This window comes from Cornus florida, unplaced genomic scaffold (assembly GCF_030987335.1).
Source record: "Cornus florida cultivar Cherokee Brave unplaced genomic scaffold, ASM3098733v1 CherokeeBrave_3.0.0_Hap2_Chr08, whole genome shotgun sequence".
Classification (NCBI taxonomy): domain Eukaryota; kingdom Viridiplantae; phylum Streptophyta; class Magnoliopsida; order Cornales; family Cornaceae; genus Cornus; species Cornus florida.
Genome location: NW_026775578.1, coordinates 59,179,297 through 59,192,836, shown reverse-complemented (window position 1 = coordinate 59,192,836; position 13,540 = coordinate 59,179,297). Strand labels below are relative to the sequence as shown.

Sequence of the window (13,540 nt, the reverse complement as noted above, 5' to 3'; positions counted from 1 at the left end):
ATTCACAGTATGTATGTAGACATGCTCAAATTATAGTGTTCCACAAAACCGATCTAGTGTTAAACTCAAATCCTCCTAGTATTTAAGTTCCAACAGTTGCTATTACAGAAGTTAAGATAGCTATCATCTAGACCCATCCTTCCAATAATTTATACTAGCAGTGGTAAGGAAAAATGTGAACCACAGAACCACAATGCATCCACAAACATGCTTAGTCTAGGTTGAACAAGCATACAACACTACTGTAACTACCAGTTTCATAGCAAAACAGATATCATTTTAGTTTGGTTTAATCTTCATTAATCCTGGAATCATTTAAGAGTGCAAAGAGTATGAAGCCTAAGGGAAAGAGTAAGGATAGAATCTTGCCTCAGAAACTTTTGTTCAAAGTTTCAACGTCGTCTTCTTAAAAAATCCCGGCGAGTTCCAAAACCCGGTTACTGTTCACGGGTACGAAACACTATTCCTGAACTCAAAATCTGATCTCCAACATTCAGATTGTGGAACACTGAGTCATGAACCTATCCTCCAAATTTCAGCTCGATCGGACCATGGACGAAGCGGGATCGGATGATTGATGAAATCTGGGCAAAATAGAAAAAAACCTGTGCGACCCAGTTACTGTTCACGAGTACGAATCACTGTTCCCGAGGTCAAACTCTAATCTCCACCGTTCAGATTGTGCGTCACTGAGTCGCGAACCTCTCCTCCAAAATTTAGCTCCATCGGACCACGGATGAAGCGGGATCGGAGCTTTGATCAAACCTCAGAATGTGAAAAACTGCGTTTTTCCTTCTCCACTTCCACAAAACGTGTGCTTTGTTTAAAAAAACCCTACACAGACGTCTACCTTATACTTATAGAGTTTTCCTAAACCCTAGGTTCATTTAAGTCCAACTCACAATCCTAACCGGCCCATCCAATTAACGTAGAAACCTACGACGGCTATAATATAAAACCCTAATTTATACTGTAATTAAAACCCTAGTTAGATGTATTTACCTAATTACCCTATTCACCATTAAATACTTAACAAATAATCTAATTGAGCAAAATAATAATTAGTAAACCCAATTAAACCAAATAAGACACACATAAAATAAGACACACATAGAATAATTAAACCAATTACACTTAAACCATTAACGCCAATTAAATAATTAAAACACTAACGCCAATTAAATAATTAAAATACTAACAAGTAATTCCAATCAAATAACTAAAAATAAATATCATTTAAATAAATTAAATCACCACAAAAGAAAACAATTAAGCACCTAATAAAAAAATAATGACACATAATCAAATAAAATGTACTTAAATAATAAATTAAATACCATTAAATACCAGGAATATCCTTTTTAAAATTAGGGGTATTACATTCTTCCCCCCTAACAAAAGGAATTCCGTCCTCGGAATTCACTCTTACCTTCTTCCAATATTTCAGGAAACCGTGAGCGAATGACATCCTCTCGTTCCCAAGTGGACTCAGACTCATTGTGATGACTCCACTGAACACGAACCAAAGGAATAACCTTATTACGAAGAATCTGATCTCGTCGGTCGACAATACGACACGGTGGCTCTAAATAAGTTGCATCCGACTGCAACGCAATCTCCCCAACATCGATATGCTGATACCGATCCTCATCTCGAAGAAATTTCCGCAACATGGAAACATGAAACACGTTGTGGACGCGATCCAAAGTATCCGGAAGTGCCAACCGATAAGCAACAGCTCCAATGCGATCCGTAATCATGAATGGACCAACAAATCGCGGTGACAACTTCCCTTTCTTCCCAAAGCGCATAACACCCTTCATATGAGACATTTTGAGTAGAACCTAATCCCCAACCTGAAACTCCGAAGCCCGAGTACGACGATCAACATAACTCTTCTGCCTACTTTGAGCAGTACGCATGCGATCTCGAATAAGAGCAATCTTTTCAGAGGTATCCTTGATGAACTCAGGACCTAAGAATCGATTCTCTCCAACCTCCATCCAACAAACAGGTGACCGACACGGTCGACCGTACAATGCCTCAAATGGTGCCATACCAATAGTCTTCTAGAAACTATTGTTATAAGCAAACTCCACAAGTGGCAAATATTCCTCCCAGTGGCCCTTGAAGTCCAGAACACACGACCGAAGCATATCTTCCATAATCTGATTCACCCTCTCAGTCTGTCCGTCAGTCTGAGGATGATAAGCAGTACTAAGGTGTAACTCCGTACCTAAAGCCTGCTGAAAACTCTTCCAAAATCCAGATACAAAGCTCGAATCCCTATCCGATATAATAGACAATGGAATGCCATGTAGCTTCACAATCTCTGAATTGTAAAGCCTCGCCAACTGCTCCGAAGTGTAGTCAGTGCAAATAGGCAAGAAATGAGCTGACTTGGTCAACCTATCCACAACGACCCATATGGAATTATGCCCCTTGAAAGAATTTGGCAACCCTTCCACAAAATCCATAGATATGCTCTCCCATTTCCACTCTGAAATTGGTAGTGGCTGTAGAGCTCCTGACGGCCTCTGATGATCAATCTTAACCATCTGACAAGTACTACATTGAGAAACAAAAAGAGCAATGTCCCTCTTCATACCTGCCCACCAAAACTGCCGCTTTATATCTTGATACATCTTATCGCCTCCTGGATGAATAGAGAACTCAGAGTGATGAGTCTCAGTCATCACATCCTTCCTCAAATTATCAGCAGAAGGTACCACTAACCGTCCCTTGTACCTTAAACCTCCATCAGCCCCAACATAGTAGAATGGAACCTCTCCAGAAGCTATCTCTGCGACCTTGTCGACACACTGCTAATCGGTGAGTTGTGCTTGTAAAACCTTGCGAATGATGGAAGGTGTAACCACCATGCAAGCCATAAAAGCATCCGATAACTCATCCACACTCTTTAAAGCATTCCACTCAGTAGTGAATAGAGCAGAAAGACTACCAACAGGTCGGCGACTGAGTGCATCCGCCACTACATTCGCTTTCCCTGGATGGTACTGTATAGAAAAATGATAGTCTTTTACAAACTCCAACCACCTGCAATGTCTCATATTTAGCTCCCGCTGAGTGAACAAGTACTGCAGACTCTTGTGATCACTGAATAATCTGAAGGACTCACCCAACAGATAATGCCTCCAAATACGCAAGGCAAAGACCACTGCTGCCAACTCCAAATCATGTGTTAGATAATTAAGCTCATGAGGCTTAAGTTTTCGAGATCCATAAGAAATCGTTCGCTCCCCCTGCATTAATACACATCCAAGACCCTGCAACGAAGCATCCGTGTAAACAAGATACTCTATCCCACTCTGCGGAGTAGCCAGAACCGGTGCAGAAGTCAGCTTCCTTTTCAGCTCATCAAAAGCTCGTTGACAGTGTTCATCCCACAAGAACTGTACACCCTTCTTGGTCAGATGAGTGAGTGGTCCTGCTATCTTGGAGAACCCCTGGATGAATCTCCTGTAATATCCTGCCAAACCGAGAAAACTCCGAATCTCAGTAAGTGATGTAGGCTGTCCCCACTCAACCACCGCTGAAACCTTGGCCGGATCCACTGCTATCCCCTTTTCTGACACCACGTGACCCAGAAATTTCACCTCCCGCTGCCAAAATTCACACTTCTCGAACTTGGCATATAACTGGTGCTCACGAAGCGTCTGCAAGATTATGCGAAGATGTCTAGCATGATCGTCCTCCGACCGAGAATAGATCAAGATGTCATCAATAAAGACAATAACAAACTGATCCAAATAAGCCCCGAAGACTCTATTCATTAAGTCCATGAATACTGCAGGTGCATTAGTCGTCCCAAACGGCATAACTCGAAACTCATAAGAACCATATCGCGTGAGAAATGCTGTCTTAGGAACATCCTGCTCCCTGACCCTCAGCTGATGATACCCAGAACGCAGATCAATCTTGGAGAAATATGTGGCTCCCCTTAACTGATCAAACAAGTCATCAATCCTGGGCAAAGGATACTTGTTACGAATCGTAACCTTGTTCAACTCCCTGTAATCTATACACAGACGAAGCGAACCATCCTTCTTCTTTACAAACAGAACCGGTGCTCCCCAAGGTGATGTACTCCTACGAGTAAAACCCTGGCTGAGTAACTGCTGAATCTGATCCCTCAGCTCTCTCATCTCTACCGGTGCCATCCTATAGGGTGCCCTAGCAATAGGCGCAGTGCCTGGAGCTAAGTTTATCACAAAATCGATCTCGCGACTAAGTGGCAACCCTGGAATCTCCTGAAATACATCCGGGAAATCCTATACAATCGGTATGTTATCCAATGACACAGTAATCCCCTCCTCATTTTCTTCCTCCACATAGAACAAATAGGTGCTACCGCCCCTTTTAGAACGTGGCATAGCTACTACATACATATCCTAACCAGGTATGGTAAAAATAATAGATCTATCAAAACAAACAACTTGGGCATGGTAGTGAGACAACCAATCCATCCCAAGTATCACATCATAAGTGTGCATGTCCAGGACCAATAGATTGGCTAGAAATCTGAGTCTGCCAATATCTAGTGTCACAGGCCCATCACTCTCATGTATAATAGCTGTATCACCCAATAGCGTAGAAATACCCTGAGGTCTAGTGCATACCCTCATCCTTATCCCAGACAAAGCAACAAAAGTCCTAGCTACAAATGAGTGTGTAACACCCATATCAAATAAAACACGTCCATGCAAACCATGAATAAGAAACTTACCCTCAATAGTCTGAGGTGCCTGAACATCCTGTGGCATAGGGTTATACACCCTGCCATAGTGCAACTGCTGTGGTGCCTGTCCCTTAGTCTGCGGCGGTGCTGATAAAGCCAGATGTGTCTGTCCCTGAATCCGTGGAACCTGTGGAGCTGGTAGAGGCACTGGCACCCTCTGTCCCTGCTGCACATACTGTCTCTGTCCCTGTCCTTGTCCTGCTTTAGGACACTGCCTGGTGGTATGACCATACTCTCCACAAGTGTAACAACTACCCTGGAAAGTACCAAATGGCCTTCTCTGTCGGTTAGCCTGTGGCTGACCCTATCCTGCCTGTGGTCCCCCATTCTGTTGCCTCTGAATAGGTGCCCCATTCCGGTGAGCATTTGAACCACCTTTGTGCTTCTTCCAAGGCTGTTGTCCTTGGAACTTGCCTTTGTCATTCTGCCGGTGACCATTGCCATTCCCCTTTTTAGCTGACTGATTAGTAGAGTCTTTATCTCCCCGCTTCTCACCACGAGCCTGTCTAATGTCCACAGTCAACTGATACTGTTGTAGAGCAGCGTCTACCACCTGAGCATAGGTAGTATAGGCTGGACTACCTGTAATAGCTCTCTTGATAGACCACATCAATCCCTTGACAAAACTGTTGCACTTCTTCTCCTCTGTATCCACCTCCTCCGGTGCAAAGAGAGACAAGCGTGTGAACTGCTGCTCATACTCCGCCACTGTCATGTTTCCCTGCTGTAGACTTAGAAACTCGGTCTTCATAGCTGCCCTGACTGCATAGGGAAAATATTTCTCATCAAAGCGAGCACTGAACTCATCATAAGACAATGTCATCCTCTCCTCTGAGGTGGTAACTGACTCCCACCACTATAGTGCATCCCCAACTAGCTTGAAAGTAGCAAGCATCTGCTTCTGAACCTCCGTGCACTGAACTAAACAAAGATGACGCTCAATGTCCTGTTTCCACTGGTGAGCTACTCTCGCATCGGTTGAGCCTGAGAACACAGGTGGACTCCCCTTTGTGAAAGAGCTCCTAGCCTTTTCCCAAGAATCCGTCTGAACCACTGGTGCTGGTATAGGTGCCAACTGTACCTGAGGCTGATTCTGAAGTGCAGCTGTTACCCCAGCCTCTATAGCCCGAGCAACGAGGTCATTGAGGTGAGGAGGAACCTCTGGATCTCTGACCTGGTCCAGAGTCTGTTGAACATTCTCCTGTTCCTCCTGAAACTGATCCATGTCATCTTGAAACCCAAGCCTTTGCTGCTCTTCCTCCATTTGCTGACGCCGTAGGAGATATTGTTGCCTACGTGCCGTTCTCTTTTCCTTCCTAGTTCCTTGCATGTTCTGTCCATTTCTAGCGTTAACCATCTGTTAACACGAAAAGACAGACGTCAGTACCCTTTCTATACGAACCATAAGGAATACAATGAATCCTAACTTAAGCTATATTCAAGAGAAAACGCTACGCGGAAGACTTAATACGAAACATCCTAGAGACACTTGAACCTGGAGTGCTCTGATACCAACTGTGATACCCCTTGGATCCGAGACACGGGTTGATCAGGCCCAAACCCGAGGGAATATTAAACAATTAATATTTTATAATGAACACGGAATACAAAATAAATTAAGAAATGAAATTAAAGCTGGAAGGAACTAAAAATAGAATCCACAAAATGTTATAATTATTAAAATCCATCAAACCCAAACTCCAAAACTCCATCAGTTTACAACTTGGGAATCCATCTCTAGTGGACCCCTATTAAACATCCAAACGGAAGATAGAACAAATGTAATAAACGTCCAGAAATAAAACTATAGAGAGAGCCCTACATCGTCGGAAGAGTGAATAGAGACTTCTGCTCAGCACGAACACGTCTAAGCCTGGAACTGTCGTGTACCTGAAAAATAGAAGTGGGTCAGGCCCACGCGCAAGTTCTATCCTACTACAATCCAAACAGAGGACCGATACGCATGTACATCCTAAACAATTCAACAATAGCTAATTGTCCGTAAATATATATATAGTCACACTAAAGGACTCTCACTGGACTACAGGCCGGTCTCAACCTGAATAGAGGTAACATGCTAAAACGCACACGAAGTGGGCATATGTACCTATACCTAAACAGGGTACACCTCCAACCATCGTAGCCAGCTACACATCCCGATGCATATACGCTCCCTAGCCATCGGTCCTGAGGCTCAAGCTCATACCGAGGCACCATAACAGTACATATACAAAATCCATCCAAAATCCCTGGTATTGCCGCTCCACAAGTAGTTGCCATGACAATACAAATCCACGGGACTTAACTTTTAGTTAATCGCATTCTTATTCCAAGTAGGTGGGTAATGGTATTGATTTAAAAACCAAACCCATCCTTAGTATGCCACCGTCCCATACCGGTGCCTACTTTCCAATCCTCCAGTAGTCAATAATACCAATAAATCAAGTATATATCAACTAAATTCCAACATCCAACATTCAATCTTAGCAGTGATAAAATAAGCATTGATAAACAGGGTCACAACAACAACATATACATGCCCAATTTAAGTTGTTCCCTTTAGTCTGATATAAAGACAGAATTAATTAAAACTTCCATTTAACGCCTTACAAATGACATACAGATATGTAGGGTATGTATCACAAAATCCTAACCTCCACAGTTGATACTAACTGTGATAACATAAGCATCAAAACAATATTCACAGTACGTATGTAGACATGCTCAAATTATAGTGTTCCACAAAACCGATCTAGTGTTAAACTCAAATCCTCCTAGTATTTAAGTTCCAACAGTTGCTATTACAGAAGTTAAGATAGCTATCATCTAGACCCATCCTTCCAATAATTTATACTAGCAGTGGTAAGGAAAAATGTGAACCACAGAACCACAATGCATCCACAAACATGCTTAGTCTAGGTTGAACAAGCATACAACACTACTGTAACTACTAGTTTCATAGCAAAACAGATATCATTTTAGTTTGGTTTAATCTTCATTAATCCTGGAATCATTTAAGAGTGCAAAGAGTATGAAGCCTAAGGGAAAGAGTAAGGATAGAATCTTGCCTCAGAAACTTTTGTTCAAAGTTTCAACGTCGTCTTCTTAAAAAATCCCGGCGAGTTCCAAAACCCGGTTACTGTTCACGGGTACGAAATACTATTCCTGAACTCAAAATCTGATCTGCACCGTTCAGATTGTGCAACACTAAGTCATGAACCTATCCTCAAAATTTCAGCTCGATCGGACCACGGACGAAGCGAGATCGGATGTTTGATGAAATCTGGGCAAAATGGAAAAAAACCTGTGCGACCCAATTACTGTTCATGAGTATAAATCACTGTTCCCGAAGTCAAAATCTGATCTCCACCGTTCATATTGTGCGTCACTGAGTCATGAACCTCTCCTCCAAAATTCAGCTCGATCGGACCACGTACGAACCAGGATCGGATGTTTGCTGAAATCTAGGCAGAATGGAAAAAACCTGTGCGACCCAGTTACTGTTCATGAGTACGAATCACTGTTCCCGAGGTCAAACTCTGATCTTCACCATTCAGATTATGCGTCACTGAGTCGTGAACCTCTCCTCCAAAATTCAGCTCGATCGGACCATGGACGAAGCGGAATCGGGGCTTTGATCAAACCTTGGCAAAATGTGAAAAACTGCGTTTTTCCTTCTCCACTTCCACAAAACGTGTGCTTTGTTTAAAAAAACCCTACACAGACGTCTACCTTATACTTATAGAGTTTTCCTAAACCCTAGGTTCATTTAAGTCCAACTCACAATCCTAACCGACCCATCCAATTAACGTAGAAACCTACGACGGCTATAATATAAAACCCTAATTTATACTGTAATTAAAACCCTAGTTAGATGTATTTACCTAATTACCCTATTCCCCATTAAATACTTAACAAATAATCTAATTGAACAAAATAATAATTAGTAAACCCAATTAAACCAAATAAGACACACATAAAATAAGACACACATAGAATAATTAAACCAATTACACTTAAACCATTAACGCCAATTAAATAATTAAAACACTAACGCCAATTAAATAATTAAAACACTAACAAGTAATTCCAATCAAATAACTAAAAATAAATATCATTTAAATAAATTAAATCACCACAAAAGAAAACAATTAAGCACTTAATAAAAAAATAATGACACATAATCAAATAAAATGCACTTAAATAATAAATTAAATTCCATTAAATACCAGGAATATCCTTTTTAAAATTAGGGGTATTACAAACACTCCTTCGCGTCTTGCTACCACGTGTATAAATGCAGAGAGAAATAGATTGTAAACAAACCTAACAGCAGCGATCGTCTACAGATCGCAGAACACACCTTCGAGTCTCTAATGGAGGATTCCAGACTTAGGGTTTCTTCTTTAGGGGTTAGGGTTTGCTCCTATGGCCAACTGAAAGAAGCTTGATGGAAAGAGGGAAAAACATTTTCACAGGTTAAGGCTTCGAGAAAGAGTGATGAACAAACGATCTGGCTATGGAAATCAACAAACTGGCTACAAACAAGCCTTCTATCCGAACCGATGTACCTAAAGAACCACTCACCTTCTCGGTCGGTGTGGAGCGATAGTTGATATCGATAATAGTAGGTCGCATCAACACAGAAAGGAAGCCTTCGGCACCCATACATTAAGGTGAGCCTCACTGTTTTTCGTTCCGTATGACCAGATGACAGGAGGAGAAACTCCGATTTCAGCTTCGATCAACAAAGACGGATCCCAACCGACCAGATCTAATCTTCATCTTCGATCCGACCTGTGGATTTGTCTACTGAATATATATATATATATATATGCAAGTATTGAAAATATCAGCGGGGATAACACCCGCTAATATAAATTCGCTTTCTACTACGATTATCAATTAATCATGATAGAAAGGGTCATTTACCACCAATTTTTTTTTAAAGGTAAAAAAATTGTTTTCTTGTAATAAATAAACTCAATCTTATTAGGAAACGAAGTTACAGAACCAAGTAGGAGTACTGCTTGAGAGTTAGAAGAGGATCGAGAAAGTCTTGCCTAAAGCCTGATTTCTATCACGCAGTGAGTATTTGTCCTTTCCCTTCCCTTATTCTCCATTAAGAGTCCTAAGTTATCGATTTCTTGTTCAATTTTTTTAGTGTAAGCCCAAATTTTTACATCGTAGTGCTTCTCTTCTCCTGCGTTTGTCAATAATTATGTTAGTTTACTCCGGCGTTTGTCAATAATTTTGTTAGTTTACTCTAATCTCTCACTATTCAATATCTTAGTAAATGGACACTCAAATGATAACATTTGATTCTTTTATCAAATTTATAAAGTGTATATTACTTTATATATACAAAAACATGTAAACGTTGTGAGATAATCTATTCACACGGAACATATTAAAATGCCAAAATTTTATTTTCAAACCATATAATTTGCATTCTGATTGCATTTCCATTCACATTCAATAGAAATTTCACCATTCATATATAATTTTTGCCTTTGCTGTTATTATTAGATCATGTTCATGTTGTGTTGAGATAATAGGTATTCAAGACACTGTCAATCTAATTATGATTAGTTTATTAATTATGTAATCACTAGCCTATTTAAAGAAGTAGCATACTATGATCAATTTGTTTAATGGACGGGCACTTATAACACGTCACATAAAACAGGACACAATATGATTGTAATATCCCGTTTAATATTTTTTTTTTTATTAACTTTGTTTTGTAATTGATTAGGTTTTCTTGGTTGTTCTCATTGTAGATTTGTTGGCATAGCTTGCAGTGCTATTGTGCAAATAAATAAATAGTTTTTGATATGAATTCGTCCGTGGAGTCGAACTGGGCATGGCTTCCTAAGAACTTACTGGATGTGATTATAGACAACTTAGATTTGCAATCGGACTATGTTCGCTTTGGTACAGTCTGCAAATCATGGCAATTTGTGACAGTGGAGAACAACGTTAAATATGTTAAAAATAAATGCTACACATAAGTTCCATTGTTGATAGTCCTTACAAAAGATAATAGTGAAGAAACAGGCCGTCTATTCCAAGGGAGGATGTAAGGATGGGCTATGGTGGGCTTAAATCCACTCAAAAAAATATATATTTTTTTACTATACTAATTTTAGCCCACCTCAAAAAACAAAAAACAAAAAATATTAATAAAATTAACCCATCCAATCAAGCTCAAGTCAATTCAACCACCATACTAAAATAAAGGCACAAGCCAAATAAGGACAGGGCCGGCCCTGACCCAATGTGATAAAGGCAGTCGCCCAGGGCCTCGAAATTTATAGGCCCATGGATGATAGGCCACTAAAAAAACAAAATATTTTTAGGGCAAATCATTTCAGCCTCCCCAATCGCCTCCAGCTCTATTCTTGTTCGACTCTGAACCTGCCCCCTCCCCAATCACCTCCATCTCTATTCTCATTCGACTCTGAACTTCCCCCCCCCCCCCCTTCTCTCTCTCTCTCTCTCTGCAACTGCAAACTACAAAATCTACAAGAATCAAAAGTTCAAAACCCATATATTTCAGTTTATCTATCTGTTTGCAAGAATCAAAAGTTCAAAACCTATTACCTATATCAAAACCCATATTACTTATAACATGATGTTGGATTGTTCATGGGAAAGAGGTGCAAAAGCAATCTTACCATGGTTGAGTGATTTAGACAGCCAGTAGCTCATTTGATCATGAAGAACATTCATCCAACTGTCACTGATATGAATCATTAGATTTTATTTCTCAAGCAGCTCATTTCAAAACAATGCACCTACAAGATTGAACTGTACTACTTTCCTCTCAACGACCAGTGATTTTTGTTTGATTTTTTCCTTTTAGTTTCAGTTTCTTTTTCCCTTTTGAGATGTTTCCACCTCAAGTGTAATGCACAACAAGTTACATATTTGTGTAAGACGAGAGCTAGTCATGTGATGTCTCACACGGGGAGAAGTTGCTGGCACTTATAATGGAATGTCTCCTACTTGTGTAGAGGCATTTAAAAAAGGGTGAACAAGGAGAGTGTGCAAAATGGATAGTATCTACACGGGACGGATCTTGACAGTTGGTATTAGAGCCGATCTCTAGCCGAAAATCAATTAGTGTGCTCAATCTCGTAAGGGGTTTGGCCGGCGAGGATGCTGGGTCCTAAGTCTTAAGAGGGGGTGATTGTGATGTCCCACATAACTCTACTTGGGCCCTAAAAAACTAAAGAAGAAAATGCTATATAGTTGTGACTGCCAAGTAGTATACCACTCTTTTGCAATAAACTCGCTTTAGATTTTCATTTGATTTCCAGGGCAACCACTAACTCAATTTGTAGTTAAACTGCTATTGTGCAGACCATATAAAATAAGCGATTAATCAAGAGGAGGATAAAAGAGTTTTTTTAATGATAAAAGTGATGAATTCTCTACATTTAATCACAGGATGATATAGTTTATCGAGATTGATGAAAAGTCAAATGTCTTTCAATTAACTGAGGACTCATGAGTATACAAGATGGGTTAAGCTTAAAGAACTCCCAATAATAGGCCTAATCCATCCAAGCCCAATTTAAATTGCTTTTCTGAAGCCCACATAGGTTTGGTGGAAGGTCTCGCAACCATTGGCATATTGGGTCTATTTAGCAAAGAGAACCCATCTGATAATGGATGGCCGAGATTTCATACATCCGATTCCAGTTCATCTTCACTGTCCAAAACTAGGGCAAAACTCGACCTCATCAATCATTTCGCCTTTTAAACACTCCTTACTCCAAACCTCACTCTCTTTGCGCTGAAACTAGGGTTTTGTTCATTCGTGAAGAACGAGTTGACCTTCACTTCGCTGTAAGGTTTGTCTCTAAATCAATGGATAGTCTTCGTTTAGGTGCCATTCAATTAGGAACCTTCAAGTTTATAATATGATCGATTGAAGTTTTCGCTGAAACGTTTCATTTTTAAAATTTTCACTAATTTCATCTGTTCTAACCTTCACTTTTCAAGTCATTTTATATTGGATTTGCTTTTCCTCTGCTTTTTCAATAATGTGGAGACATCGATTTATTTCCATACATTTAACATATGAATGTGCTTTTATTTGTGTATGCATAACTGTGTATCTATGCATGTTTTATTTATATACTCTGAACTTGCCCTCTCTCTCTGTAACTGCAAACTACAAAATCTACATGTATTAGAAGTTCAAAACGCATATATTTTAGTTTATGTATCTGTCTGCAAGAATCAAAAGTTCAAAACCTATTACCTATATCAAAACCCATATCAGCATATCATTTTAGATTGTTCAAAAAATCAAAACCCATATCTTTCAGTTTCCATCGCCCGTTGTTCTAGTTCGGGTTCGCCGTTAGCAAGCTTTAGCTTCTGGCCCGCTATCTCTTAACTGTCGAGCAGGGCTAACCATGGCCCAAGGCGACCGGGTCGCCTTAGGCCTCAAATTTTAGACGGCCTCAAAATTTTGAGGCCCGTAGAGGATGGAAATTTTTTTTCTAGGTTAGGACAAGTCTTGGTCGCCTTGGGCCTCAAATTTTGAGGCCCATACGGGATGATGAAAAAAAAAAAAAAAAAAAAATGGAGCATTAAGTTAGGGCAAGTTTCAGACGACACAATCTGGTTCGACACATCGCAGGACGCAGCCTCCGCTATTGCCTCAGGTGACAAGGTATGTTCATCCTCTCTCTCTCTCTCTCTCTCTCTCTCTCTCTCTCTCTCTCCTCTCTCCTTTTGCATGAATCGATCTTTTATATATAT

The 13,540-nt window shown here is 40.3% G+C and overlaps 1 long non-coding RNA gene across 1 annotated transcript; it reads right to left on the bottom strand.

The window, feature by feature from the left end:
* Positions 1–9,116: 9,116 nt before the first annotated feature.
* On the bottom strand, positions 9,117–9,909 carry LOC132268665 (uncharacterized). Its single transcript, XR_009469334.1, has 3 exons — positions 9,743–9,909; positions 9,347–9,556; positions 9,117–9,195 (listed from the first exon to the last, which is right to left on the bottom strand). It is a non-coding gene; the product is annotated as an uncharacterized LOC132268665 (long non-coding RNA).
* Positions 9,910–13,540: the final 3,631 nt, after the last annotated feature.